Source organism: Zonotrichia leucophrys, chromosome 11 (genome assembly GCF_028769735.1).
Source record: "Zonotrichia leucophrys gambelii isolate GWCS_2022_RI chromosome 11, RI_Zleu_2.0, whole genome shotgun sequence".
NCBI lineage: Eukaryota > Metazoa > Chordata > Aves > Passeriformes > Passerellidae > Zonotrichia > Zonotrichia leucophrys.
Window position 1 is genome coordinate 11,836,377 of NC_088181.1, and position 27,824 is coordinate 11,864,200.

Below are 27,824 nucleotides of genomic sequence, written 5' to 3' on the forward strand. Positions count from 1 at the left end.
CCAGTTGTTGTCATTGTGAAAGACAGTGGACTGATTCTGTTTGGATAAATCTTTCTGTCCATGTATTTATCTTCAAGTGTATAAGCAATCAGTTCTAAAAACATGTTTTCATTCACATCCTATCCCAAATTTGAGGGGAAATTTTAAAAATTTCCTTGCTCACATTAAAGTTAATAAAGTTGGAGACTTCCTTCATTGTAAGTTACCAAGAAAATAACTTGAAGTGGGGAAGTTTGATGACTGCATCAAAGTCTTCCTAATCATAACTTATAATCATAATCGTTATCATAACATCTTATAAAGATTGGACTCTTTTTAGATGGTGTGTACAGCACCACAAATATACAAAAGAGCAAGAAATAAAAATGCCAGAGTTTCTTTTCCTCTCCTCTTTCATACTTGCATAATTTACAAGTAAGGTTTGGTTCTGAAACTCATTGAAGACAGATGAGTTCAGCAGTTTTTACGAACCCTGTGTTTGATGTCTGGCAAAATGTATATTTACATTAATATTCACCAGTGTGTACACATGAGGTCAAATCCCTAAGTCTTACAAAACATGATATGAATGGTGATTTTTACTTCAGTAACAGAATTAGAAATTATTCCAAAGATGGTGCTGGGCAGGGGGGAACAAGTATGTAAAAAGAGAGGAAGTTTTAGTTAGTACTTTCACAATAAAATTTTCAATGTAAGTTTAAAACTTGCATCAGAGAGTTAAACAGAATCTCATTATTTTAGATCAGCTTATGACAGATTTTCAAATTAATGGCATTCATAAATAAGTGGGAGATAGAACCCAAAAGTAAGAGGGTATTTTATATGGTGATTATATATTTATGCTGACCTGTATAAATATATTTCCATCTGCTTACGGTTCTAGTAACTCTTTGGTCCTGTTCTTGAGACAAATGCAGCCTGATTGCTCTAAAACAAATACACTGGATTTGAGCTGCATAAATATAATTCAGCCATAGCTTGTTATCTAATAAAACAATAACAAGCAACAATATAATAATGTTTAAGAATATGAATGAATGTTCATCAAAAATATTACAAAAGCCCTTATTTCTGAAAACAGAAGTGGTTGCCTTAAATTGCACTGCTAATAGGACTGCACAAACCTTTTGAATTTATTTCATTTCTCTGAAAGAGTTAATTTCTAATTATTTTATTAGGAATGCAACGAGCTAATGAAAATGGAAGCTTGTACAGCTTCATAGCCAAGGCCTTCCTGACGTGCTCAGAGCCCTTTAGTTCTGCTGTTGTTCCTGTGTAAGAATCAATACCACAGGCAGCAATTATGTGGTGTTGTTTTTTGGCTAAAATTCCCACACATCTGGGATAAACAGATATTCTATTCGAACTTCCTCTGTTAACTCCACCAGTTTCCATGGAATGACTCTCTATATGCTTGTTAAGTAAATGATTGTTATAAGACTATGGAGACATGGTCGATCAAATTAACCCCTTTTGTCCAGCCTCCAAAATGGTTCCCTTCATTTGCCTAAATTCAGCTGCTTTGGGGAATTTTTTCAAGCTTGAAGGACTCTCTGGATTCATCACATTAGCAAACTGTAACCTGAGAAGAGGGTCTTTGGAACAGCAGGACTTCTTTGGCCCCCAATTGTTTTGCTAATCAAGATTATTGCCACTATTGAGATGTGGAAAGATAGCCTAGCTGACAAAATTTGTCAGCTTCCCATGAAATAGTTCTGTCAGTTTAGTCAGGGTGCCGGCTAATATTAACATATAAATGAAGTCTCTCCCCCTCACCCCTTAATAGATGCAGAGAAAATATAAACACACACACAAAAAACCCCTCTGTGCTTAAATCAAACAAGCTTCTTTTCTCAGCTCTAGCCCATGTCCCTGGAAATCCTGTGAGTAGTGGAGCTAAAGGGAGGGGGGAGGGAAGCAGAATTTGCACAAAACTACTTTTAAGCCATAAAGCAGCAAAGCCCCACTCCCCGCTGATAGCAACAGGAGATTGATTACGCCTGCAAAAGTACAAATGGTTGCCTGAATGCAAGTGGCAGACCTCCAAAGCAGTGCACTCTATGTGCTGGTTTTACATTTTATAGCGGGGGGCTTGGATACCGAGTGGAAGAGAGGAGCAGGGCTGTGGAAGGATGGCTATCCTGGGGCTGGGATTCCGAGTGGAAGAGAGGAGCAGGGCTGTGGAAGGATGGTTATCTCTGCCTGGAGTCGGGGCTGGGACTGGGATACCAAGTGGAAGAACAGAGCAGGGCTGTGGAAGAGCCGAGAAGGGCTGTGGAAGTTTTGTTATCTCTGCCTGGAGTCGGGGCTGGGACTGGGATACCAAGTGGAAGAGCAGAGAAGGGCTGTGGAAGCTGTGGTTATCTATCTCTGTCCAGGGTCAGGGCTGGGGACTAAGATTCTGAGTGGAAGAGTAGAGCAGGTTTATGGAAGTGTTGGTTATCTCTGCCCGGGGTCAGGACTGGGATTCCGAGTGGAAGCACAGAGCAGGGCTGTGGAAGTTTTGGTTATCTCTGCCCAGGGTCAGGGTTTTCAGCACAGCCTCGGCTGCCCCAAGCCCAACCCTCAGCACCTGTTTTCTGCCTTTCATTCTGTTTTCTCATAATCAGAATACATATTGTATTTTCCAGCTGACCTACAAGGTGGTATAATCTAGTGCTCTTTCACCCACTTACACAAATTTTGCCTTACTCTGTCAAAGGCAAATGCCTTGCATCATTCTGGCAGCGACTCTTTCAAAGCCCAGCTGTAGCCAGATTATGGAAAAGTAATTCAAACTTGTGCTCATTTTAATTGTAAATGGATCTACTGAAAGTTCTCTTAATCTTTTAGCCTGATTTAAATATAAATAAATTAATATCTCGTGATATTTGTAATCTGCAAATCAGCAATATTGGCCTTTTGGTACTAAATTAGCCCTTGAATGGCAACTGTGCAGCAGCTTTGTGTAGTTAGTGTAGGCATCGGAGATGACTCTTCTAGCAAGTTCAATAGGCTTTGCAAAGCATAGCTTTAAATAGAAGAAATCCTTCAATCATGGTTTGTTCTTGCTTTATGAGAAACAATCAGATTATTCCTTTGTGCTGGGCTGTGACAATTCTCTAAAGCATGAATGAAAACTGGAATATATGTTCCCCCAGTGGATTACACCAGCCTTCTTGATCATTGGGCTAACATGAAAAATAGATTTAATGTGTAAAATATCTGTCAGTGAAGAGAATATTAAGAAAATTACTTGGAAGCAGTTTGGAGAACTTCAGAAGCAATGAGTTAATGACAAAGCACAGCATTTGTTAAGAAGTTCAAGCCACATAATTCCTAAAGAGTTCCAGGCAAATAGCTAAGGTTCCTGTTTCATTATTTCAGAAGATGTCATGCAGAATTGATTTCAACTTCCCCAAAGTAAAATCTTGTGTAAAATATTGCATCAGTTGCCCAGAATGTGGAGCTAAAGAAGCATAATCCAAAGAGTTCCACTGGTACATTTTTTCCCTGAGTTAATGCAGTATTTGTGCTCCTACCTTTGATCTGAACTTTCAGAAAAAAATAACTGGGAGGCACAATATTAAGCATTGTTGGCAATAAGAAAGAGTTCACAATAATAATTTTTAAAAATTATAAATCTTCTGGTCAAAGTCTGTTTAAAATTGTGATTTCAGAATCTTTGTGAATTTTCTGGATTTCATTTCCAGCTCAGTAAAGTTTGCCTTCATTGAATCCTGCTCCCTCCTGTGACCTGACTCTGCTGGAGAGTGTGGGATGTGGGAAGGCTGGGGGATCTTACTGCCCACCATGCTGTGTGTGGATGTTTTTATACACATTAAAGGAGTAGTCTTTCTCCCAGGGAGTTTACAGTCTGGAACAGCTTTTAATTATCTGTTATAGCATCAGTTCATCCAAACTTAGACATTCTAAAGTTTAAGTTCATCCAGCTCTAGAGCCTCTTGTATTCTGGCTTCGGTTATGAGCATCAAGTCTGAAACTTCCTAGGTACCTTTAAATAGTTGAGGGAGTAATATTGGCAGAAAGAAGTCAGTCTTCTGCTGAACAGCTGTCTTTCAGGCCAGTGCTATCCAGAACTCATGCAAAGTTTCCAGGAGTTAGCAAGACACACTTGGCCATATGCTTTGAAACCTGAATTTACTGTGTATAACTTTTTCTCATGTTTGTTTCTGATCACGCTCCTTTATTTTGGACTTGCACGCGTTGTCAGGTGTACAGTTCCTCTCAGAAAAAGAAGTCCTGCCCAAAGGCCAGGGTGTGGAGCTTTCTCTACTGCAGCAATGGCCCAGCTTGTGAGCGTGCCTTGGGAAGGGAGCGGGTGCTGCTCATAATGGAGCCCTTCATACCTCGAGAGAGCAGCCACAGCTGCCTCACACTCCAGTGCACACAAACAAAACACCTGCTTCAACCAGAAAAACCAGTAAGCACTGAGACTGGCTATGTGGTGGATGATGTTTAGACTTTATCTTTTATCTCTTTGGAAATGCTATAACTTATTTTTCAGCATTGTGGTAATTTTTGAAAAAATTGTGTAGTTTTATTTATAGAATATTTTTTTTTCTTTTTGAGATATATTAAAAACTATTGCTAATATTTTGCTTTCTGTCATTAGTAAAGACAAAGTTCCTTAAATTTGGATTGGGTAAGTGTCCTGCAAACCTGGCGACCCAGATTTTTGACTGACTTCAAACTGTATCCCTTTAACTTGAGTACAGGCAGCCTTTCATTCTTACCTATCCTTTTTCCAGGTATTGGACAGGTGCTGAATTCTGCTTCATTAGGTATTTTTCTCTTGCATGTTGTTGATCTGTGGGTAGATGTAGATATATTTCTTTCATGCAGTAACAGCATTTCATCGGTCCTATTGAAGGGTGTAACATCAAGGATCTTTGTAAGGCAAATGACATTTTGACATTCTAATTTTAGCTATCCCTTTCAATGTATCTGGCTGAGAGACAGAAATGGCTCTTCAGGAATGGCAGAAAGATAAGTAACTCCACTGAAAATAAGTATATAACACTGATTAAAAGATTATGAACTTATATTTCAAGATTACCAATAAGATTGTGTAACTACTCACTTTGTGTTTTGCTCAGATTCATCCTCATTTCTGACAGATTTCCCTTGGTTTCAGCTGAAATGCCCATCAGTTCAGGGAAGCTCTCCATAATGGCTGTTGTCAAATGGCAGCTGTTATCATTTGCACTTTGTTATACAAATTTATCATCTCCATCAGTTAATAATAAGCCTGACTGATGCCATGAAACCCTATAATGCCAGCAACAATAATTGTCATTCTACTTGGATGTTGTAGAAGAGAGATTAAGGATTTAATGTTTACATTTTAAATGAAATAGTCTCTCACCATTATGGGTGGTCTCCTTCAGTTACAGTATAGTAACACTGCCCAACTCTACTGCCTGAACTAAACGTGAAAAAAAATATCCTCAGTGCTGTCACCCTTTAAATGTTCTAAGTTGAATATGCACATAGTGCATACATTAATCAAAATAAATTTCAACTTCCCTCTTTTATTTTTGGTTTTGCCCTCAATTTTATTGGACTGGCTAACTCTATGTAATAAGCATAACTATTTTATTTAACCAGGGGAAATGAGTGGGAACAAGTTCCGACTGACAATGGCTCTCTGCTGGAACCCAGAGAAGCAAATGCAAGCAATGCAGTAAGGAAGATCAAACTTGTTACACTGCTGATATTCTAAGAGTTTGAACTCGGACTCCCTGCTGACCTCAATTTTACAATGATAATCATTTCCTAAAATGTCTTCATTTTGTAAATGAAGCTGTACCTCCCTCTGAAGCAGGGGTTTGCAAAGATTAAATAATTTACATTTCAAAGGCTTCATTTTTTTGCCAGTGTGAGAAATACTCAAGCAGGAAAATGAGTGCTCCTTTTAATTTTTGAAAGCTGGGAGAGCATTCATAGTGAAAATAATCACAGCCTATTACAGCAGCCTTGCTTGCCCATTCCCACTTCAAAAGGATGAGCCTATCTTTTCCCCGCCCAGCAGTGAATGACCACTTAAAGGAGTGATGGCTTATTAATACTATGACTCAGCCACTTCTCGATAAGGAGAACAATGAGGGGTCAAAGCTTGAGCATCCCTTACAGGAATTAATGAGAACATGTTGCTGGTAATTTGGTCTTTTGGAGATTACATTTAAATTAAAAGGTTCTTATGTCAGGCTTAATGGTGAGACTGGTGTTGTCACTATTTGAAATTCGGAGACTGCATTTTTGTCCTTTCTACCTGTATAATTTCATTGACTTTATCAAAGTTGCCTTGGGGCCTGGATACCATTTAAAGAACAAAATCAGAGAAACTGGCAAAACAAAACCTTAAGGAAGTTCTTCAGAAGTAACCGCCCAAAAAACTGCACACATTTTCTTGGGCCTAGTGTTGTTTTCAGTGTCAGGATATATAATTACAAAAACAATTAAATGCACATATCTGAGATGTGTTTCATTAACATTTCTGCATAAGACCTGGAACCAATTCATTGCCAAAGAATGTTTATTCTGAAATTGTGTGAAAAACAATTTACCAGGCAGTATTTGTGCAAATGTGGGGGCCTTTTCTTTGATTCCTCATCCTTCTTTCCATTAAAGACTTAGCACTTGGGATGTCTGGTTTTATTCTTAACTTTTGTTTTTATATTTTGTAATCAATATTGAAACTGTTGTTAACAAAGGCATGAAGCATAATGGTAGGATCAAAGCTGCTTCAAGAAGTTAAATTGCTTATATTGTTGTGTGTTGTTAACTTCAGAAAAAAAAAATCCAACCTACAGTTTTTCTATTATCTGTTACTTGAAGTTATGAAAATACTGCATTTAGCATCATTTCTGACCTGAAACTAATGCAAAGATGGATTCTAGGTGGGATTACAAATATAAACCAGCATTCGTTGTGCTAATTAATACATTGTGTGCTAACTAATGCGCATTGCATTTTCAAGGAACTTTGAAAAGGTGGGAATCAACTATTTATAAACATTTCAGATGTAATTCTAAGGGAAACTAACAATTCAGCTGTTTTCTCATTGTGCAATAGTATTTAAAATATAGAAAATTAAACAAATTATTATAAAAATAGGGAAGTCAAAAACATGAGAATTGTTGTGGTCTTGATATGGTTTTTTTTTCTGATGTATCTAGAAGTCATATAATAATTTTCCTTTTTTAATCTTTTTATCTATACTAAGATGATCTTACTCTATCTGATGGAGAATTACAAATCCTAAAAGATGTAAAACTGATACCATGCTATAAGAAAAGCAAATATGATTGTTTCTAGATTAGTTGAAAAACTTATGAAGTATTAATGGAAAAATATTCACCTGCAATTCCAATCCACAGTTAAGATTATCAGTTCCATGCAAAAAATATTTAGATTTGCCCTGGAAAATAAAAGAACAGGTTCCAGTGCAACTATACAAAGTGTTGAATAAAGTCACAATCAGTCTTCCTTATCAGGCATTAGTTCAACTTGTGTGTGATTCTTGGGGAAATAAAATGTCATTTTGAGCAACAGCATCACCAGATTAGGAATGCAGAAGGTGGAGAGAGGCTAAGTCCTTATGGTAGTATCATGAGAACAAATGACACAATGGGAAAGACAAGGGACTCCTTCCCTTGTCTTTAAAGATGCCTCAAAAATATTTTTAAAAATATGTACTGCAAGTGAGCTCTTTTTATATCTTGCTCCCCTGTTTTTCATTGAAACAGGGTTTCTGGGTGGCTGAGATTGTTTCTGTTTCACCAGGCTGAGAAGATCCCTTGATTTTGTGGTCACCTTTGCTGACATCTGTGGGATGTTCAAAATGCACTTGTTGGGTTCTTACAGGGACTGGGTAATTCACTTTTCAGGGGATCTCTATGCCTTCCAGGCCCTTAAGGTATCAGAAGCCTTCCAGATCCTTTATCGTGACCCTTGCTGGGGCCCCAGTGGTTGTGTTTGTCCTTTATTTGGCCAGTTAACCATTGATTGCTCTGAGTCTGCTCATGATGCAGTAGCCTTGTACATATTGCTCTTGCCAGAGGCGATGAAACTCGTCCCATTTGGAGATACAGAATGTGACTACTCTTTAATCAGGAGAATATTTCATGGCTTGGAGTCTGAAACTGCCTCTCTTTGCTATGCAATAACTTTATAAAAGAATGTGATCCAGAGCAATGAGGAGGAGTTGTAAAGAGAGAGAATGAGTGGAGAGCCCAGCTTGGCTGGTGCCAAGGAGAGGGGCTGGCAGCCCCCAGCCCTGGGCACTGGGAAGCTGGAGCTGCCTGGAACTGCTGCCAGCCAGAGCCTCCCTGGGGGTGGCTGGCTTGATGCAGGGGACTCTTGTTTTGTGACTAGTGACTGACTTATTGTTCCTGAGAAGAGTGGCAACAAGCCAAGTAAAAGCCCTTTTTGTCCTTTACTCCCAACAGGGGACTTGGTAATGGTTTGTCATGTGGCTGGGCATAATCCAGGCAAAGTCCCCATATGCAATTAAAATAGATTTTGCTACTGTATGTGTTTCTTAGGAAGTGGCACTCCAAGTTACGGGTACTGCTCATTCTTTTATTTAATGTTTTTGTCTGATTTCAATGCTTCATTTTCTTGGGGATTGTTTTTTGTCTTTTAATCAATACTCATTTTTCAGTATCAGCACTCCTTTAAATAATGCCCGTAGTTTGCATGTTACATAAAAGAGATATTACTTATAAACAGTAATGTCTATGAGTAGCCATCTCTCCTTAATGTAAATTCAAATATATGTCATGATCAAAAATCTCCAAAGTATAGGTTGAACATTTAATAAAATTATTAATAGAACTTAAATCTCACAAATATGTTATATCCCTTTTGAACTGTACTCACAGTAGTCTATCATTTTTTATGTCCTCATAGCCTTAGACTTTTATTTGTAATTTTAAAGATTATTATTATTATTCACTTTTAACATACTTGAATGTAATAGACCTAATGGTACTAGAAAATCAATCTTGGTTGTTTCTCGTAGCTGTTGTGCAGTTTTTTGCCATTTTCCACAGTTTGAATACTGTAGAGTACAGCTATCTTAGATGATCATGATAGATACATGGCAGGCAGAGTCTCACAATTATTCACATTGAGTAGTAGTTCTCCAATAGATTATTTCTATGAAATTCAGTGAACGTTACGGGAAACAACAATGCACTTTAGCTACCTTTTCTCATGATAAATCTATGTTTTGTAAGGCAATATTAAGAATCATTTGAGAAAAAAAATGTCTTTTGACAAAAAATATAATCTTATTAAAAACAGAAAGGTTCATACAACACTCTTAAGTTATAAAAACAGAACTTTTTGAGGAAAAACAAAAGATAATTGCATCCAGATTATGGTGATTAGTCTCATGGAGATGCATCTGCACTAGAATATGAAATGTTGGGATGATGCCCTCCTATGTGAAAGCACATTTTGAATTTCAGCTCCAGTAAATAGTTCTACAGTACTGTAGAAATATTTCTCCAATAATTCTAAGTTATCTCTGCATAACTGTAGAAATTCTACATTAAAATCTTAATAGGAGTCATTGAGAGAATTGATTCAGAAGGTGTCTAGGAGGGGGTTAGAATATTCACTGAGAATCTGCAAGGGAGGAGGATGCTGTAACATCTCTATGACTGATTAGGCCCTATTAGATACTTGTTTTTTTCATCAAAACCTTAAACCATTCCATTTTCTCTTGTGCAGGTGTAAGGGCAGAACTGATTGCATGCGATACACAGTGGATAAGAGGAAAGTGGCACTCAATTCTGTCTTCTAAAGAGTATCCCAATTGTAAGTATCCTCAGTAGTTATTTATTTCTTGCATTTTTAATAGATCAAGTAGCCTTGCCGTGTAATACCATTGCTATGCACCTGATGCAAGGTAGTGGAAGAGGTATCACTTATTCTGTGGGGGGAACACTCTGGATCTTATCCAGATTGCTTAACAGAACACTTTCATTAATGAAACAGTGCTGGCCATTACAAAGTCAGCTGTATTCATGTTTTAATTACTGTGACTCTCAAATTCGTCATGTTTATTCAGGACTGGGTCTTTCCTAATGATATTAGAAGTATCATAGCTCCCAAAAGCATGTCTTAGCATTTCTCTTATGAGTAACTCTGAAACACTCAAACACTTTAAACACTTTCTCTTTATTTAGTTTTACATCTTGGAGGTCCAAGCTGAAATATCTAACAGGGAAACATCTGGGAGTGGTTTATTGATGAAATGTGTATAGTCTAGATGGTAGTGCACTCTTGCCAGTTTCAGTGGGAGCCCCAGTCTGACCTGGGGCTCTCTACAAGTGCCCCATGAAGTGCTCTGAGAGCAAGGCCCAGCACAAAGTGGAATAATTTAGGCCCACTTGCCCATGTAAAATTTCTGCACAAATGATTATATTTCTCTTGATGCAAAGAGAAATGCAACATACTTTCAGTTGTCATTGATAGTGAACCTTCTTCTGGAACACACAAGAGTTTGATTGTGAGACATTTAGTCCAGGTGGAATTTCTCCAACTAGCTGGAGTTAAATTGTTGCCAGGGTTGTGTCCTGTATGTAAATAGAGGTCCTGCTGGAGACTTTATTCAGAAATTTTTATTTTTATTTTTAAACAAATGGCATTTCTGAGAAATTGTGTAAAATGTTTCAAGATAAAAGAATGTTAAATATAGCTAGAAATAAGAGAGCCATATGTTTTGAAACCATGCACTTAACCCTGGAACTCAACAAGATTTCACATTTTAAATATAAAATTTAACTTCCTGGAAAGATAAAGTTCATTCATCTTGAGGGTAGCCTGGAAAAAAAATAGGGAAACATGATCCATGAAGAAGCCCTTCACTAAGATGAGTATCTTTGACATTTGGGAAAAAGAAATAATATAATGTGTAAAAATAAGATGGGTCATATACATTCCTAGAAAAACCCCGTTGTTATAGTTGTACATTAAAGTAGGAGTAGGGTTATTTTCTGAGTGGTTTTTTTGGCTAACAAGTACAGTATCTTACAAAACCATTGCCAGAAACATAAAATCTTTGTTCAATGGGAAAGAAATGCACCAATTTAGCACTCCTATTTGAAACATTATGCAGAACACAGGCTGTTCTAAGTTCAATGCAAGTATTACGTAAATATACTATTAAAAATTTGGTCTACTAGAAGAAATTTATCTGGTTGGTTCTAAATCATATTGATAAATGTCAACATTTGTGTTTAACACAATATACACATTTGTGCAACCATCATCTCTGTTCAATGAAATTGATTTTATTGCTTGCACAAACGAGGATGAGCTTTCATCCTGGAAAATGTTTTCCAGTAACACAAGGGCAGATCAGGAAATGTGTAAAGTGGATCAGTGCCCAAAATACTAAGTTATACATTTATTCTTGGAAAAACATGAGGGCATGTTGTCGTAAAACGAAAGGCATAAATTACAGAATATTAAGTTCATTTGGACCAGCATATTGAGCTACACCATCAATACAAATCCTCAGTGTGTCACACTGCACCATGAAGGGTCTATTTTGAAGGTAGCTACCTGGATATACACACGATGGGAGCAGTGAGTGCCAGTGGAACAGAGTTGTCAGCTTCCCCAGGGATTTTGCTGATTTCCACAGGGGGCTCCATGAATAGTGTCTGTGTCAGCACAAGAGGGTGTTTAATGTTCACTGGAGTTTGCTTTCTTCTAAGAGGCATTCAAGTTCTTGCCATTTTGCAATGCATTGGAAAACGTTCTCTAGGCTGAAATCTTACAGGTGCCATTGGCTGTGCCCAAATTTCCCAGCAGGTGCTCCTTGAGGCCCTGGTCCATGGCCCCACCACAGCTCTGCCTGCTCAAAGGCCTCTCTCGCCTTCTTTAGGGCCCTCCAGGTGTGTGTGCAGCCTGCTCAGACCCCGAGAGATGCATTTGGTGTCCAACCCTTCAGCTGTGCCCAATAAAACCCTCTGAGTTTACATTCCTTTTCCAAGGATGCCCATGGCTGAGCTGCTGACACGCTGACAGTGCCTGCACACAAACTATTCTGAGGTCCTTTTAGAAATCAGGTTTAGCTTTCCCCAATTGTCTTGGCCCTCCATAAACCCCAGTAAAGGGGGAAACAGAGGAGAAACAGCACGTGGTGCCATTGGTGACAGCCTCTGAGAAACAGGGAAAATTTAGGGAATTTAGGGTACAACAATCTTCAGTGAAACCTGCCCACCTATTTAGTATCATAAATGCCTTTTGGAACAGTGCCATGTTCATTTTACACCTTAAGAGAATCAAACATACCTTTGCTTGTCTCATTAAAAGAAAAAGTAATATTTTTAATAATATCCAAAGCATTTGTTTCAAACTGCTGGAGAATCACTGATTAAATAAATGCAATGTGTTTATATGATGAATGCCTTCTCTAGATGCTGCCTTACCTTCTGATGATTGAGTCTAACCCTCTTTAACTACTTTGACAAGATTATTGCCTGAAGTAACTTTTTTAATTAGCATTCTTGTTTGTTTATGTCTAGAGATTGTGGGGGAAAATAGCTAAAAGCTTTGGAACAACTATTGAGTCTGCACTTGCTCTAAGCTGGGAGAAAATAATTTTTAGTATATGTTTAAAATTATATAACACGTTTCAGATGTGGGTTCAAATTACTGTTAAAATGACATTCAAATCTGGGAGTGTTTCTCACTGGCTTTATCCTTTTAAAAATTTCCACTGTGCTTTTTTTCATCTTTAATTAAATTTCAATTCATTTTATAATAGTAATTAAAGTATTTACATCAAGAAATTCTATCCATTTGCAAAACGGCAATAAATTGTAACATTTTCACAAACAAACAAACTTCTTAGAAGGCTTGCAAAGTCTTTATCCTGCATTTGTACGGTATTGAAGGGTAGATTATCAGCTGGTATAAGTCACTGTCATTCACTGGAGTCAGAATAGTAATTTTGATTTACAACAGTTTAGAATTTAGCCAATAGTGTAATTAATATAATCAAAACCATATACAGACACCAGAATAAACAATACCAAACTGTAAGGCAAGTAACCTATCTTACAATGAAAATAAAATAAATGTCCCAGGCTTCTTAAATCACTGTTTCATTACGTAACTTTGCTTTCTATCATCTTTGATCTCCTTCATTTCATTAGAGCAAACTTCTTGTTGGAGGCATGACTGTCTTCCTATGAAACTGATCTGACATTCAGCCCTGATATCTAATGACTTGTTCCAGTTTCATCTTTAAGTCTTTTTATACAGCACTTAAAAAAAAATAAACACAAATTATTACATCATCAGCAGAGGAACATATGGGCCATCCAAAAGTGAGTACACAATAAATATGTTTCTAATAAATACTTTGGTGCTGAGTAAATTTCAGAAGAGAGCAGACAATAAACCACCATTCTGCTGTTAATGCCTTCTCTTAGCGTGGTAGCAGTTAATACATTAGTTTAATCATAGCCAAGCAGTTGAGGTGCAGTAGCACTGCTTATTACCCCAGCCATTATCATCTCCCTGTTACCTTGGGCTTTCCTCATCTGTTTTGTGTTCACTGTATCACTCACATGCAAGGCTTGCAAGCTCTCTTATGTTGTATAAAAAATGAGTGTATTTACATTTGACAACAGGGATCTGATATATGATTATGGCCTTCAAGTTTTTTTCAAGAATAAATACAGATTACAGTAGTTTCAGGGCAATGGAGGGAAAATCATTTAGCCTCAGGACAGAACATTCTGTAAAAATTCTACCTTGTTCAGCTTGCATTGATTCACAGCTGTGTACAGAAACACAACAGAGAAAGCTTAGAAGAACATGGCTACTACAAACCATTTTTAGCAATTGATGTCTCCAAAGTAAATCCTACAATGTTATTTTCATGAAGTGATGTCAGTTTATTTGTGGTGTTTGTGAATTCTGAGTACTGGGACAAATTAGGACATTTTCAGTGGGTTCCCTTATCAATAACAAAAGTAATGGATAATAAAAGGAATGGCATTTTGACAAAATCTGTATTTAGGGACAGATTCTTATACATGGAGTCTGGGCAGATGAGGCTTCTGCAAGTACACTGTCCCATTACAGCTTTCTAACTAAAGATCAGCTGCAGGAAACAGTAAATTCAAAGCAGTGATGACAATATTAAAACTTTCCAGGGAAAAAGGAGAGCACTGGAGATAAGGATGCAAATATTCTAATAGAAGAAATAGCACTAAATGCTTATGGTGACTCCAAGGCATTGTGCAACTATTCACAGTGGGCTGTAGATGGGAATATGAAAAAGATGAGTGTTCTAACATCAAGGGGTATGAATGACAAACAGATGCTAAACAGACAAATGAGCTATGGCTGAAGGAGGCCAGTGCTGTTGTATGCTGAGGGAAGAGAGAGGAGAGGAAGAGGTGGATAAAAAAAATATAGCCCCAGAGAAAGCTGAAAACCATGCTGAGAAGTAGTCTGGAGAAGATCACAGGAAACAGCTTATGGAATTAAAAACATTTGGGAAATTACAGCACTTAGGAGGAATTAAATATAAGAAAGTAATGGTCATCTATGGAAATAGAAACTTCAAAAAGGAAGGACTGCAGCACAGAACCTGTAGGAGAAGAGCTAGAAAATCAGTAGATATGATCTCAGCATGAATAAAGAGGGTCATGCTAAGGACCTCATGCAGCAGATCAGTCTCTGGGAAGACCTTTCATGAACAGTTAACAAGAGACTTTGGCAAGAGAGAGCGAGGAAATGTCTGAGAGACAGGAATATCTGACTGAAGTGATGGTCTTACATCAGTCCCATCATGACTGGGAAGAATGTGTATCAGATATAAATAGCAGCTTAATTTATTTCAAGTGGATGTAACTTGTTTTTCACTGATACATCTTATTCTTAATTTGTTAAAGATGCTGAGATTATATAGATAATTATAAGCATAATTTACAAAGTAATGTAAATTTACATTTGCAGTTAAGTAAGAGAAGTACTAAAGGAAGAGAAGTACTAAAATTGTGCAAATGTATTTTTTATTTTCCTGATGAATTAACCATATTGAAAGTATTATTTTCAGACTCAAACACCCATGTAAGCCAGTGGAAATATTTGTCCTGTGTTTAGATTTAAGAAATGGACCCAAGCATAGATAAGAAAATGAGTTCATAATGAGAACAGATGCTGCAGAGACAAAAGAGATCTTTAAAAATTGTATATGGCTTAATCCCATAGCCATTTTCTGTGTATTTGGAGTTTAGCTTTTAAAAGTATTTGAGAATTGTTCTGCTCAGCAGTGCAACGTGGCTGATGCAGAGGCTGCAGAACCAATGCTCACCTCCGTGCCTGTGGCAATCAGCTGTCTTTGCCTGGATGTTTGCCTAACCCTTCCTGTACCAAACTTGACATGAAGTTTCATGGGAAACCAATTTTCATCTCATTTCCTTTGTGCCAAAATCTCTAAAGAGCAGACCATGGGAATTAAGTTCCAGAATCTCATTGAATGGGACCGGGATTAGGGGCCTTGGTACCCAATTTTAAGGGTTTATTATCTCCTTATGAACAAAACTTGCTTGTTACTTTATTAAAAGTTTTGTAAGACAATCCTAAAGTTCCTTAGACTAATGTAGAGTAATCTCAGTAAAAGACAATTTTTCCTTTCAAAATTATTTAGAAGGTAGCCAAAATATGTTAAAATTACTTTAGGAGAAGTTCCAGCTCCTTCATATACTGAGCAAAAGAGGTGAAGCCACTGGAGAAAAGGAGGAATGACCAGCTGTGCTTTGAGAATGCCAGTTCATTCAAACCATGGGGGGCACAAGGAAGGAACCTGAAATTGTGGGTTCTGTGAATGATGGTCCAAGTGTGCCCAAGAGCAGAACCTCAAATTCTTAGTGAAAACCATTTTTTGGGTATGTATATATTTGAGCTTCTCCATGCCTCTGAGGATGAGTACCAAGAGAGAACTTCTGACCTTTGGTTTTGTACATTCTTGTGTGAGACTTTGAGTTGTCTCACCACAACAGCTTGTTTTAAAGTTAAAATATCACCAAATGCTTCTGTGATCATAGTAATGGATGCATTTTTCAGTTATATTGTAGAATGGCTGTGCAAACTGACCATCAGTGTGATATACATGACTGAATTCAAGAAATGTAACAAACCTCAGAGTAATGAGAAAATTTGTGAATAAATAGAAAATCTCTTGAGCTGAGTCCCATGAGTCTCCATTTTGGAGACCAAAAGTGTAGCAAGTTTGTCAGGAAGGCTCTTACAGTCATTGATTAGAAATTGACCCAGATATAGTTCTGCAACTGTACGCACAGTTTGGAAATGTGTATTAAATGCAGTTGATAGTGGAAGTAGTAGCTCAGAACAGGAAAGAGAGAAGAAACCAGAGTCAAAGGTTGCTCTAAATTCCATATGGCAACAACAAGCATGAGCAAGCTAAGATTACCTCACCAACAGAAGTCTCAAGTGTTGAATGCAAAGTTAGAGCCCCAAAATTAGCTTTTTCCTCATTCACTTTTGCAGAAATTTAGTAACTGCAACTCCAACTGCAGCTGGAGAGGAAATGAAACATTTCTCAGAAAATGTAAAGGTAAGGTGCATGCGTGTTAATCAGGCAGTGTTTAAATCCTCCTCCTTTGTTCTTCCCTGTCCACTTTCCCAAATTAGAAGGGTACCCTCAGTGTTCTGGCAGCAGGAATATTCAAAAGAGAAGTATAACTGCTTTTCTTAGAAGTTCAGCCAAGTTAAGTGCATCCAGAGCCCTCAGAAAGCAGCACCTACCTACCCTAAAAAGCTGAAGGTTGTTTTACTCCCAGAAGAGCACAGTATTCCACCTCATGTTTCTTCAGGATTTTTCTAAAACTATTGCTACTTACAGCTTTGCTTCTGGGTAATAAAATCTCATTACAGTCCTTTTGCCTTCATAATTCAGAAACTGAAATGAAAACTTGGTCTCTAGGACTTCTACTGGTTGTGCTGAGCTTGTGGCTCTTTTCTAATCTTAAAGATGTCCTCAAGCCAGCAATACTTAACTAAAATTCTCTACATGTTCCAGTTTTGGGAGACCTAGAAGTCATCTTGACCTGGAGCTCTAGAACTGTGAACAATCTTATCATTAGTTCACCTGCAAAACCATCGGATATTTCCAGGCAGAGAATACAAGTCTCCATGGGCCAGCAAAGTGGCAAATGGTATAATATCATAATTACATCAGCATAATACAATCCCATTGTGTTCCTGGGTAACCCTTTTAATTCTGAGTGCCTCAAGGTTCACACTAAATTTTTGTGCAGCTCAATTCCCCATTGATAATATAATTTTTTACAAGTTTTACAGAAAGGTTCTTATGTTCTATATACTTAAGTAGAAAATAAGTAAATAATGAGGATTTTGAAGCCTTTTGAATGCATCTTATTGTGGTAACTGCATTTAATTATGATATTTTTCTGTATGTATTTAATATTATTTAAATTCTCTGTGGTGATGGGGTCTGTGCATGTGATACAGAAGTTTCTAAAAGTAGCTGTCATTGTGATCCATTAGAGTCTATCTAATGCAATATCTATCCCATAAAGTCAGGGATTCATGAGACTACAAAATAATTATTAAGATAATAGTGTAAAAAATGGACAAAACCAAATTATGTATCATTAGCTTTGATAAATTTTTGTTACATAAAATTAGGTTTTGAAGTAGAAATTTACTAGGTTGAACATATAAGTATCTGTTCTGAAAAAGTATATTTTGTCATATTAAAAATATTTTTCTTACAGCACTGGCTACAAGTGTCTTTTACTATCTCATATGGTTTCTAGTACTATGTAAATTCATAGCTCAGAGGAATGGTGTAATTCCATATAATGAGTTGCATGATATACTGAGCCAGTTTTAATGTATCTTAGTTTGAGAGGGGATTTTATTACTTTTCCCAAATATTATTTTGTTGTTTCAACATTACCATAAAACCTCATTCAGATAACTCTAAATATCTTCTTTAAAGCTTACACAGGCACCAGAGCTGAGGGGGTACAGACACAATGCAATCCTTAACTCACCCCTATTGTGCAGGAACAGAACAGGAGCCTCAAAGCTGCTGGGGGTCTTACATATCTCATATGTGCTGGAACAATGAAACAAATTATGAACAGGGCTTAAGGCTCAACTCTGAATTCTCGCCTTTGTGAGTTTGTGTCTCATGCATGGAGAGCAGTGATTTTGCAAGGTACTCTGAGATGTGGCCTGTCTGTCTGTGAATAGAACCAGATGGATTATTTTCTGAAGTTTGACATTCGGACAGGGATCTCTCCTTCTTTGGTCTGGCATTTTTATTAAGTCTGCACATGGAGGTTTTATATATTAATTCATTCATTTCAATAATAATGTATTTATACTGATAAAAGCATAATTGCTAGTCTCACACACTGCAATGCTGTTCTTGCTCTGCTTTAAAATGTGCTAGGGTAAAAAATGCAATTACTCTAATGCACAGAATCTAAACCCACCCAATTTTAGGCTGTGCTGAAGAAATGATTATAAGGTCAAAGATGCACATTCAGATTTCACAGATAACATCTGAAGTGGTAGCTAGCTTTACAGAATGTTTCAAATGTGTTGAATTGGCCAGCCAAAGAACTCCTTGGCTGATATCATGACAAAAGATGTGTGATTGTTCAGGGCCCCCAGAGCCCAGCAGTCAGGCAGAGCCAGGTTACACAGATGCCATTCAGCTGAATCTGCTTTTGGATAACCTCCATGCGTTTCCTCCAAGAGGAAAATACGATTCAGTGTCACAACCAAAGATTTTTGCTGTTCAGAAAACAAATGCTGTATTAAGTTTAATTACTTCAGCCACCTACTGATGATCTGAAAAATCTTTTAACAAACCAAGAGTTCTCAGCTTGGCTGTTGCCTTGGCCGCAGGACCTTTCACTGTACAGCTGTGGGGAAGTGCAGCAATAACAGTTTAGATTATTCTTTTGGCAGGTCATGAAACAGGAGTAGTTTCTCTTTACCCTCCAACCTTAAATTTTGATTTGGTGTCATTATGAGATTTATCAAGATTAATCTGCATCTGCCAATACAGAGAAGTGAACTGAGGGGGAAGATGTCATTACAAAAAAGAAAGTCAATAATTATGGGCCAAATCCTGCTTTGACTGAAGTGACAGAAATGGCATGACTTTCAACAGCCTTAATAGTTGCAAATCACTGACAGTAAAACCTTATAAAATTTTATTTCTATTCATAAGATTGTTCACAGTTCATATATGTATGATGCAAAACAAACTTGGAAAATCCTTACCGTACTTTATAGGAATGGCACTTTTTCAGACTACTGTGAGGAAAACATGGTATATGTAAAAGTATTCAGTTAGGGGTATAGGTCATACAGGAATGCCACGTCTTGGCATAAGCATCAGCTACTGGATGCTGTTCTTCCAAAACTCAGTGCTATGTCTTCTCTTCACAGTCCTGTGACTCTGAAATGCAAAAGTTTCTCAGAAGGTAAAAAATCAGAGTGGGTAACTTGACCCTTCCTCTTTCTGAAGTAGAAAGATTGAACGTAAAGTGGTTTTTTGATCCTTGAAATTTATTGAGTGTGAATCTTAAAGGCACCGTAGCAGCTTTCCTAAGAAGTAGGTGCAGGATACCTGTGTATGGCTTAGGGAGCTCTCCTTCACTGTCTTCTTTCAATGTGCTTTATTCACAGGGGTGGAACCCACTCAGCAACTTTCAGACAGCAAGGTTTGTACAGTGGGATGCTGTTAACTGGACAATTAGATAATTTTCCATTTTTAGAATAGCTACTGCATTTCAGAAAAGTAGAGGGAAGCTCTTGTAGTTTTGTTTTGGTTACAGCTACATGACAACGTTTTCTCAGCTCCTCAATAGAGCTCGGTTTCTTACAAGAGGAAAAATCACTGGCCTGTTCACAAAAAAAAATGTCTTTGGTCTCAAGGCTTATGTATTCACTGTGGAGGTTGGACTGTGCTCCAGCAAACAGAATTAATCAGCAAGTCATTGCCTTCCAGAAGTAATGTGTAACACCTTGTTTTGTTCCTTGGTTCAAAAGGCACTGTCACTGTTGTACACCAGTGTGGTTTTTTTAAAGGCTATAATTCATATGCAAACTAAGCAGGGATTCATGATTTCATAATAAAATGTTGAAACGCTTTGATCATGAGCTGGAAGGAGGTGTGAAACAGTGCTTCAGAAACAGACAGATATTTGTGTAATCAGCCTTTATGTATTGCCAGTTCAGAATAATAACATATAAAAAGCCCCAACTTACCTCATCTGCCTGGTACAGCCAAGGCATAAATAAAAGAGAACAATGGAATTACTATTACTCACTCACTGAGCCCAGCTACATCACTGTATTCTTTATAATTGCTGGCAAGAAGATTAATGTTTTGTTAAATATCAGAGTAAGGTCACAAGGGGGCTTGCAGGACTGTCTAAACATCTAGGTTTTAAACTCCTTCCTTCTTTCCTTCCTTTTTTCTTTTTTCTATTTTTTTTAACTTTAATTTCACAGAGATGAACTTTCACCATTTCCTTTAATTATTGTGACTTTTACGTTTTTGCATTTGAAAACTTTTGACAACACAAAAATAAACAAGGACAACAATTGCTGTATGGCTGATAAAGCTTAATCACCATATTGATGGTAAGGGGTTTAGTGTGTTAGAAATAGTCCTATTTCATTTTGCCTCTCACGTCTGTGTTTTTTCATGTCTGTTTGTTCTGTATCTAAATTGGGATTTTTTTCCCCTCATTATATTAATGCTAGTTATCCTAAATTGCAATTTATTTGCTCTTTCTAAATGTCTGTTAACTAATAGCTTGTGAATACAATGACAACACAGTTGAAGTGAAGAGCTCATAGCTTTGCAGATTGAGGAGATTTCCACCTTCTGCATCTTCAGGTATGTATACCTGAAGTTACTAGCTCCAATTTCAGATCTTTTGCAGCAAACAAGTGTTGACATCTTCTCTTTGTACAGATAAAACCTTATGGTTACCAGTTTCCCCTGCCATTCTATAGAAATAGTCTAAAAATATTGCATCATAAATTAACTGATTTTTTTTTTTTGAGAAAATAAAATATCTGATCCATATGGTAAAACAGCTTTAGTTAGAAATAAATGTTCACATAAGAGATTTCTGGTAAATATAAACACAGTTGTTTCTGGTGAAGGAGCAAAGAAATTATATAGTCATCTTAATCTCTTGTTTAGACTACTGCCAGTCATTTGCAAAATGCAAATATCTTCCTCATTTGGCTCAGATTATCCTCCAAATTACACAGGAGCAGTCTGGGCAGCAGCAGCCAGTCTCATACCAGAATGGTGAATGTGTTTTTCAGGCCAGCCCCAGCCCCAGGCATGGCAGAAAGTCTCTCTAAAGATAAAGATCTGGAGGTGCTCCTGGGGCCAGCTCAAGGACCTGGGCGCCCCAGGACCACAACGTGTCCCTCTCTCCCTCCCACACTGAGAGGGCTCCTTTAAAAATTATGTCATTAGAGTCTATTTGTGGTTTTTAGTGGAACAGGTCTTGTCCTCAAAGAGAGGCAATTTTATGTGGTATTACTGATTTTATGAATGATATCTTCAGTTATCTAATATTAAACGAAAGGAAAGACTTCAAATATGGGCAGCAGTGGTGAAAGTCATATATTTAAATCCTACCACTTTGCACAGAATTAGCAGTGCTGCCAAAAAGCAGAATAAGCAGTCTGCTCTGACTGGCTTCAGAAAAAAAGGTTTAGAAATATGAGCAAAAGGAAATAACAGATCCAAGAACTCCTGCTCTTGGTCCAGTTTAATCTATGACTCTTGGAAAAGTATTTTATTCTGTCTTACTCAGTTTGCCTGTTAGAAATGAGAAATAATGAAAAATCTGTTTCTGTTTTCCTAGAGGTCAGTCATGAAAACACTGTGTGATTAATTATATACCAATAGGTGTTAAAGTGGTGTTATAAGAATCCTATTCTCTACATTCTTCAATGTGGAACTGTGAAAATTAGCTGTAGAAAAATAAAATTTGAGTCCTAGGTTGACTAATACTGAAAATACCCTTCAATTTCATCATTTCTTGTTATCACAATTAGATATACTAAGCTTTATTACCACATCATTGAAAAATTACTGCAGTTTTTCCCTTTTTTTACAATTCACTGAAATTTTAAGGACAAGGAAAGGAGCATAGGAGTGTTGGGGAATGGAATTTGTTAAAATTATTTTTAAAATTAAAATAAGTAGTAAAACAACTTGTGATTCATTTAATTTGTAAGAATTCTTTATGAGCCATCACAATATTGTGAACTAATTACTCCATAATTTCAATTTGTAGCTCTGCCCTGGAGACATGAAGCTATTCCCTTTTGTATCAGCCAAAGATCTGGTGCAGTTTTCTTTTCTTAGCAACTAGTGTAGGGAAAAGTATGGCCTGGAAGACTTGGCAGTCTAATTTTGGTAAAGAAAAATTACTAAATATCAATAAATAATTGTTAAATCTTTCCCCTCTGACATTGCAGCCTCAGAAGGGCTTGCAAAAAGCCAGAGTGTCCAATGAGATGTCCAAGCTTTAGCACCAAGTGTGGTTGATACCAGGTTCTCTGCAGAGAAGAGCTGCAAGTTTGCACTCTGCTGTTGCAATAGCATGTTCACCCACATGTTTTTGATATGGTTTATCTAAAGAGGGGAGCTGCAGCCCAAGCCTTTGGAAGGAAAATAAATGAAGTTGGAAAACAGTTAGAGGGAGCAGGTCCAGTTCTTCAGTTTTTCTTAGTGCCAGAAACTGAGAGTTTGACAAGTTTTTTACTTTCAAAATGTTCAGCTCAGTACCACAAATCTCAAATAAGGGGTTTCTTACAGCTTTCTCTGTCAGAGATACCAGTGAGATTTACTCACCAACTCTTGTCAGACCAGGTCACATAAGTCTTAAAGTAACCTTTATTCACTTGCATACACTTGATCAAGAAGCTCATCTGTCCAAAGTCCTTTATCTTTCCTCACATCACATTTCCTTCCTTGTGCATGCTGCTTTGGTGATGTTTCTGTAACAGCCAGGTCACTGAAATTGTTAATGAGGTTTGAAGAGGCAGAACCTAGGTTTTGCCAAAATTCAGGGTGGTTTTGAATTAAGCCAAAACTGTGGACAATCAGCTGAGACCTACAACCCTGAGTTATTGCAGCTCTTTTAGTCCTGGCTCTTATCCAGCTAACTCCTTAACCCCAACACTAGGAAATATGCTTCTTAACTATCCTCAGTGGCTCTTTAACACAGTGTGGATAAATTTCTTCTCCAGTTCCTCTGGAGAGGCAGGAGGCAAAGCACTCTGCCATTGTCACATCCCTGAGCTAAGGGTCCCTGAAGGGCAGCTTCAGTCCCTCACACAGCAGATTGGAATCAAATAACGAGCAACCCTGAGCAAAACCAAATTTTAGCTTTTTGTCTTTTATACAGTCAAGATCAAAAAAAGAAGTTGGTAACCAAGTCAGGGATGGAATTTATTTTTCCAGACTCAGTTTCTCATTATGCGTATTAACAAAATGTTTTCATTGCACATGTAAAAACTGAAGTTATTGTTGTTCAGTTGTGAGATTATTTCCATTGGTTGCATTGAAAGTATTTGCATGGTCATAGAATAAAAGTGAAATTAAACAAAATCAGTGAAATTAAACAAAACAGAGCAGAACATCTTTAATATAGACAATCCTTTATAATTTATAGAGAGAGAAGATGCAGCATTTGTATATGTAGCAGGATGTATGGTGAGCAGAGGAGAAAGATAAGGTGGAAGAAACAACACCAGAAGTTATTTATTAAAGATATAACACATTAAAACTTAAAAAGCTAAATGACTGTTCAGGTTAAGGACTTATAAAAGGTATTAATATGTACAAAAACAAGAATGTGAAATTAATTGGTCTTTCTTTGAAGGAGAATTTACCAAAGACTGGAGTTCTTGTGACTTATGTTGGGAAGCAATGGGAAAGAGTAGTTCTGCTCATTTGTTGATCCATTCAGCTGAACTTGGTGTAGTTGTTTGTAACCTTGTTATTTCAGACAGATGTGATGTCATCTCTCACTGCTCCCATCCAGCCTCTCTCTGCTGCAGTTAAGTTAAACCACAGGAAAAGAGCAGCACAGAAGAGTTCCATAATTGAAAATAGGTGCATTTTTCAGTTGAACATTCCTGCAATTTGGGACTGAAACCAAAAGTGAATATGCAGCTTTGCTCCTGGGAGAACAAGAATGGGAATTTTTCTCTAACTGTGCAGTTCAAGTCAGTGATCATATTTTAATAGAGACCATCTCTCCATTATTTCTTCTAAGTACAACAATGTCACTGTGTCAACTTCTTTCCACAGGTGACATGTGAGTAAATAAGCTATTACATGTCTAGAAGAGGGGAAGACACTATAAATATCAAATGTAAGAATGAGAAAACTCAGAAATACAATGTGCCACTGATAGACTTCAGGATAGAATCTTCCAGCAGAAAACATCTTTTTAATCAGAAGACCACACTGTTTTCTGGGATTCTGTTTTGCCAATAATTTTGGGTAGCTGTTGAAGTGTATTAGTAAATAGCAAAGGAAACAAGGAGGACACTGAAAACCTGGAGGGGGCTCAGCAAAGGGCCACCATGAGTGGCTCAGGTGTTGGATCTTGTCCAGCTTGGAAAGGACAAGGCTTTGGTGGCACCTCTCAGCAGCCCCCAGTGCCTGCCAGGGGGTTTGTGAACAGGGACCAGGTTGCAATTCTAGAATTAAAAGTAAATTGAATTTTCCTTTTGAAAATATATTAAAATATGAACATTCCCTTTTCATTATATTCTAAACTAGTCAGGGAATCAAAGTCCCTCTTTCAAAATGTCCTGTTAGGGCATAAATTAGCAAGTAGGGTATTTTGATTAGAGATAATATCCAAGAAAATTGTGAAATTGAGAAATACAGCCTTGAAGCTTATGTGCCTAAAGATTGACAGTGATGGTTCTTACTTTATTGATTAATCTAAATGTAAAAGACAGGTTGCAAAAGCCTATTAGTGAGCTCCCTGGGAGTGCTTTCCTCTTATATTTTTTGTGTGGTTATGTTGATTTTTATAAGGCTGATTTGCCTCCAGAGACTCCTGTGTGTCCCTCAGATTCACCTGCAGGGCTGGATTTGGCTGCAGAGTGTGGTCAGCATCATTGTTCTTGCTGGAGAGCATGGTTCAGATTGCAAAGCAGCTGTGCTGCTTGAGGCTCTGGGCATCCAAACTAATCTATCAGTAAAAAATCAGGCTTTGAGATTTCAGTCAACATGATGAAAGACATTAGGTGGCAACTTTGCAGAAGCTGGGCACACAGATTCCTTTGAAATTCTGGAGTATTCCCTGGGAAGTAGGACTGGTTTCAGCACACTGGGAGGTGCTCCTGGCAAAGCCTATAGTGATGTAAATCAGACATTTAGATGGCAAGTATGTCCTCTTAATTATATGCAAATTTACTATAAAATCTTTTCTTTCTTGTTAAACCTTAGATTGGAAGAGAAATTCTGAAATGGAAAAGATGGATGTGACCTGGGTTTTGCCAAGTCACAGCTGCCCTTAGAATCTGGCTCTGTGAACAGACTAGTTGGAATAAACTTTAATTTTAGTTGCAAGACAGGTTAGACAGCTTTTATATTTGTGAGCAGCATTCAGAGGGAGACTGTGACAGGCCCTAAAATACCAGAGACCTCCAACAGTTTAGTTTTGAACAGTCATCACATTACTTCTTTCATAAGGTCAAACTTTACAGCCCAGTCACTACCTCTAGAGTTGTTATACCTGTTTCATCTTTCCTGTACATGAATATGAGAACTACTCTTGCAAAATTACAGTTTGATAAAACTGACCATGTGAAATTTAATTTGTTAAAATGCCACAAAATATACTATTGCATGTAGGCAAAAATCAATGAGAACTGCAAATATTTTTTTTAAATTGTAAAAATAAATAAAAACCAATCTAGCTGCTGAGAAGACAATTATTATGAAGGATAAACAAGAAAGAAAGAGTACTGCAGGATAAACAGTCTCAGTGTTCTGTACATTAAATTTTTTGCTGTGATTCCATATGCAGAAAATTCAAAATAAAAAGAAGTAGCAAAATTATATTGTAATAAGAAGCTCAGGAATAAATGTTAATGGATTACATGGGACAAAGGCTTTTGAGTATTACTGTACTCCATATTTACTTATATTTTCCTGTACTTGAGCAGGGGGAAGTGTTTTTGTCCTTTTTTCCTCACAATTAATATATCAGAGGAGCTGCCTGCTGATGAAAGGCTGCAGGCTCTGGGACTCCCCATGATCAAAAAGTCAAAAGGAGAAGAATCAAGCAGGTTATATTGATTCAAGGTGTTCTGAGACCTTTACTGCTACAGAACTATTGAAAATGCGTGGGAAATAGCAGGAGGGAATTAGGGTGAGGACAGGAAACCCGGGAGGGTTAGAAAGGGTGGATCTGCAGGCAAGGCTCAATATTTCACCGTGTTTCTGGTGAAATTATCCTCTCGGGAATAGCAGCTCTCCCTAGAGGTCCGTGATGCCCTGAGCCCGGGCAGGAAGCAGCGCTGGGGTCAGTGAGAGCCTCTGCTGGCCCGGGGCTCCCGAGGGACGGGCTCAGTGCCCGGGGCTGGGCTGGAACACCCACTGGAGTGTGGGCGTTCTTACTGGTGTGGGGATGTTGTTACTGGTGTGGGATTATGGTGTGCGTTGTGCTGTGTGGATGCTGTGATGAGGTGGTATGTATGGTGTGTGGATGCTGTTGCTGGTGTGTGGATGCTGTTACTGGTGTGTGGATGTTAATGGGTGTGGGGACGCTGTTATTGGGTGTGTGGAGGATGTTACTGGTGTGGGGATGCTGTTACTGGTGTGTGTGGATGCTGTTACTGGTGTGTGGATGCTGTTACTGGTGTGTGGATGCTGTTACTGGTGTGTGGATGTTCCTGGGTGTGCACACTGGAGGGTGCTCGAATTTAGAGCAGAAGGAGCTCCTCGTGCTGGGGTCCTCCCGCGGGCAGGCAGTGAATGCAGGGCTGAGCTTTTGGCATCTGGCTGCTGCCAGGGAGCAGCCTGTGACTCTGGGGCTCTGCTCTCACTTCGCTTATCAGCCAGCCTGCATGGACTTTAAGTAATTTTTTGTGCTTATTCCAAAATTTGGGCTCAGCTCATGATTTGCATTGCTTATATTACACATGTTTAATGTACCTCTGTGCAAGCCTGTGCTTAAATGATTTTCCTATTAGTGTATTTCTCCTTGTTTATATGTGTATTTATTCCTGTTTTCCTCAAACTGTTTTGAATGTCATTGGGAGTTAAAGATGATGTATGGCACATTCCAAAGAATTGTAAAAAAAAGACAATAGAGCATATTTCTTTCATGCCTGAGTATATTAATTCCTGCTTCTATAAGAAAATGCACCCAATGCACCCAAAAACCTGTAAACAAGGAATCAGTTGAAATCAGATTATGCATGAATAATGATATGCAACCTCATCTCAGATAGAAGCAACAAAAAATATCAGGTTTAACCGCTGATGGGTTTAGGAAACATTTTTCTTTTTCAAAGGAAATTACTCAATGGAATAAAAACACTCTTTTTAAAATAAATGGATTAATTTACCTTTTGTTCCAAGATAAATAAATAATCATAAAGACTGTACTTAGCATTAAAAGAGGTATAATTCTCTCACACATGCACTTGTGTTGGTGATGGAATCTGACCTTGACTTTATGACACTCATGTCTGCTTTC

The 27,824-nt window shown here is 37.8% G+C and overlaps 1 long non-coding RNA gene across 1 annotated transcript in view; it reads left to right on the forward strand.

Annotated features, from left to right (window-relative positions):
* Positions 1-20,961, forward strand: part of LOC135452560 (uncharacterized) — a 109,006-nt gene extending 88,045 nt beyond the window's left edge. The window contains exons 2-5 of the long non-coding RNA XR_010441653.1: positions 9,745-9,831; positions 16,555-16,621; positions 19,741-19,775; positions 20,876-20,961. This is a non-coding gene — a long non-coding RNA (uncharacterized LOC135452560). The remainder of the gene's footprint in view (positions 1-9,744; positions 9,832-16,554; positions 16,622-19,740; positions 19,776-20,875) is intronic.
* Positions 20,962-27,824: the final 6,863 nt, after the last annotated feature.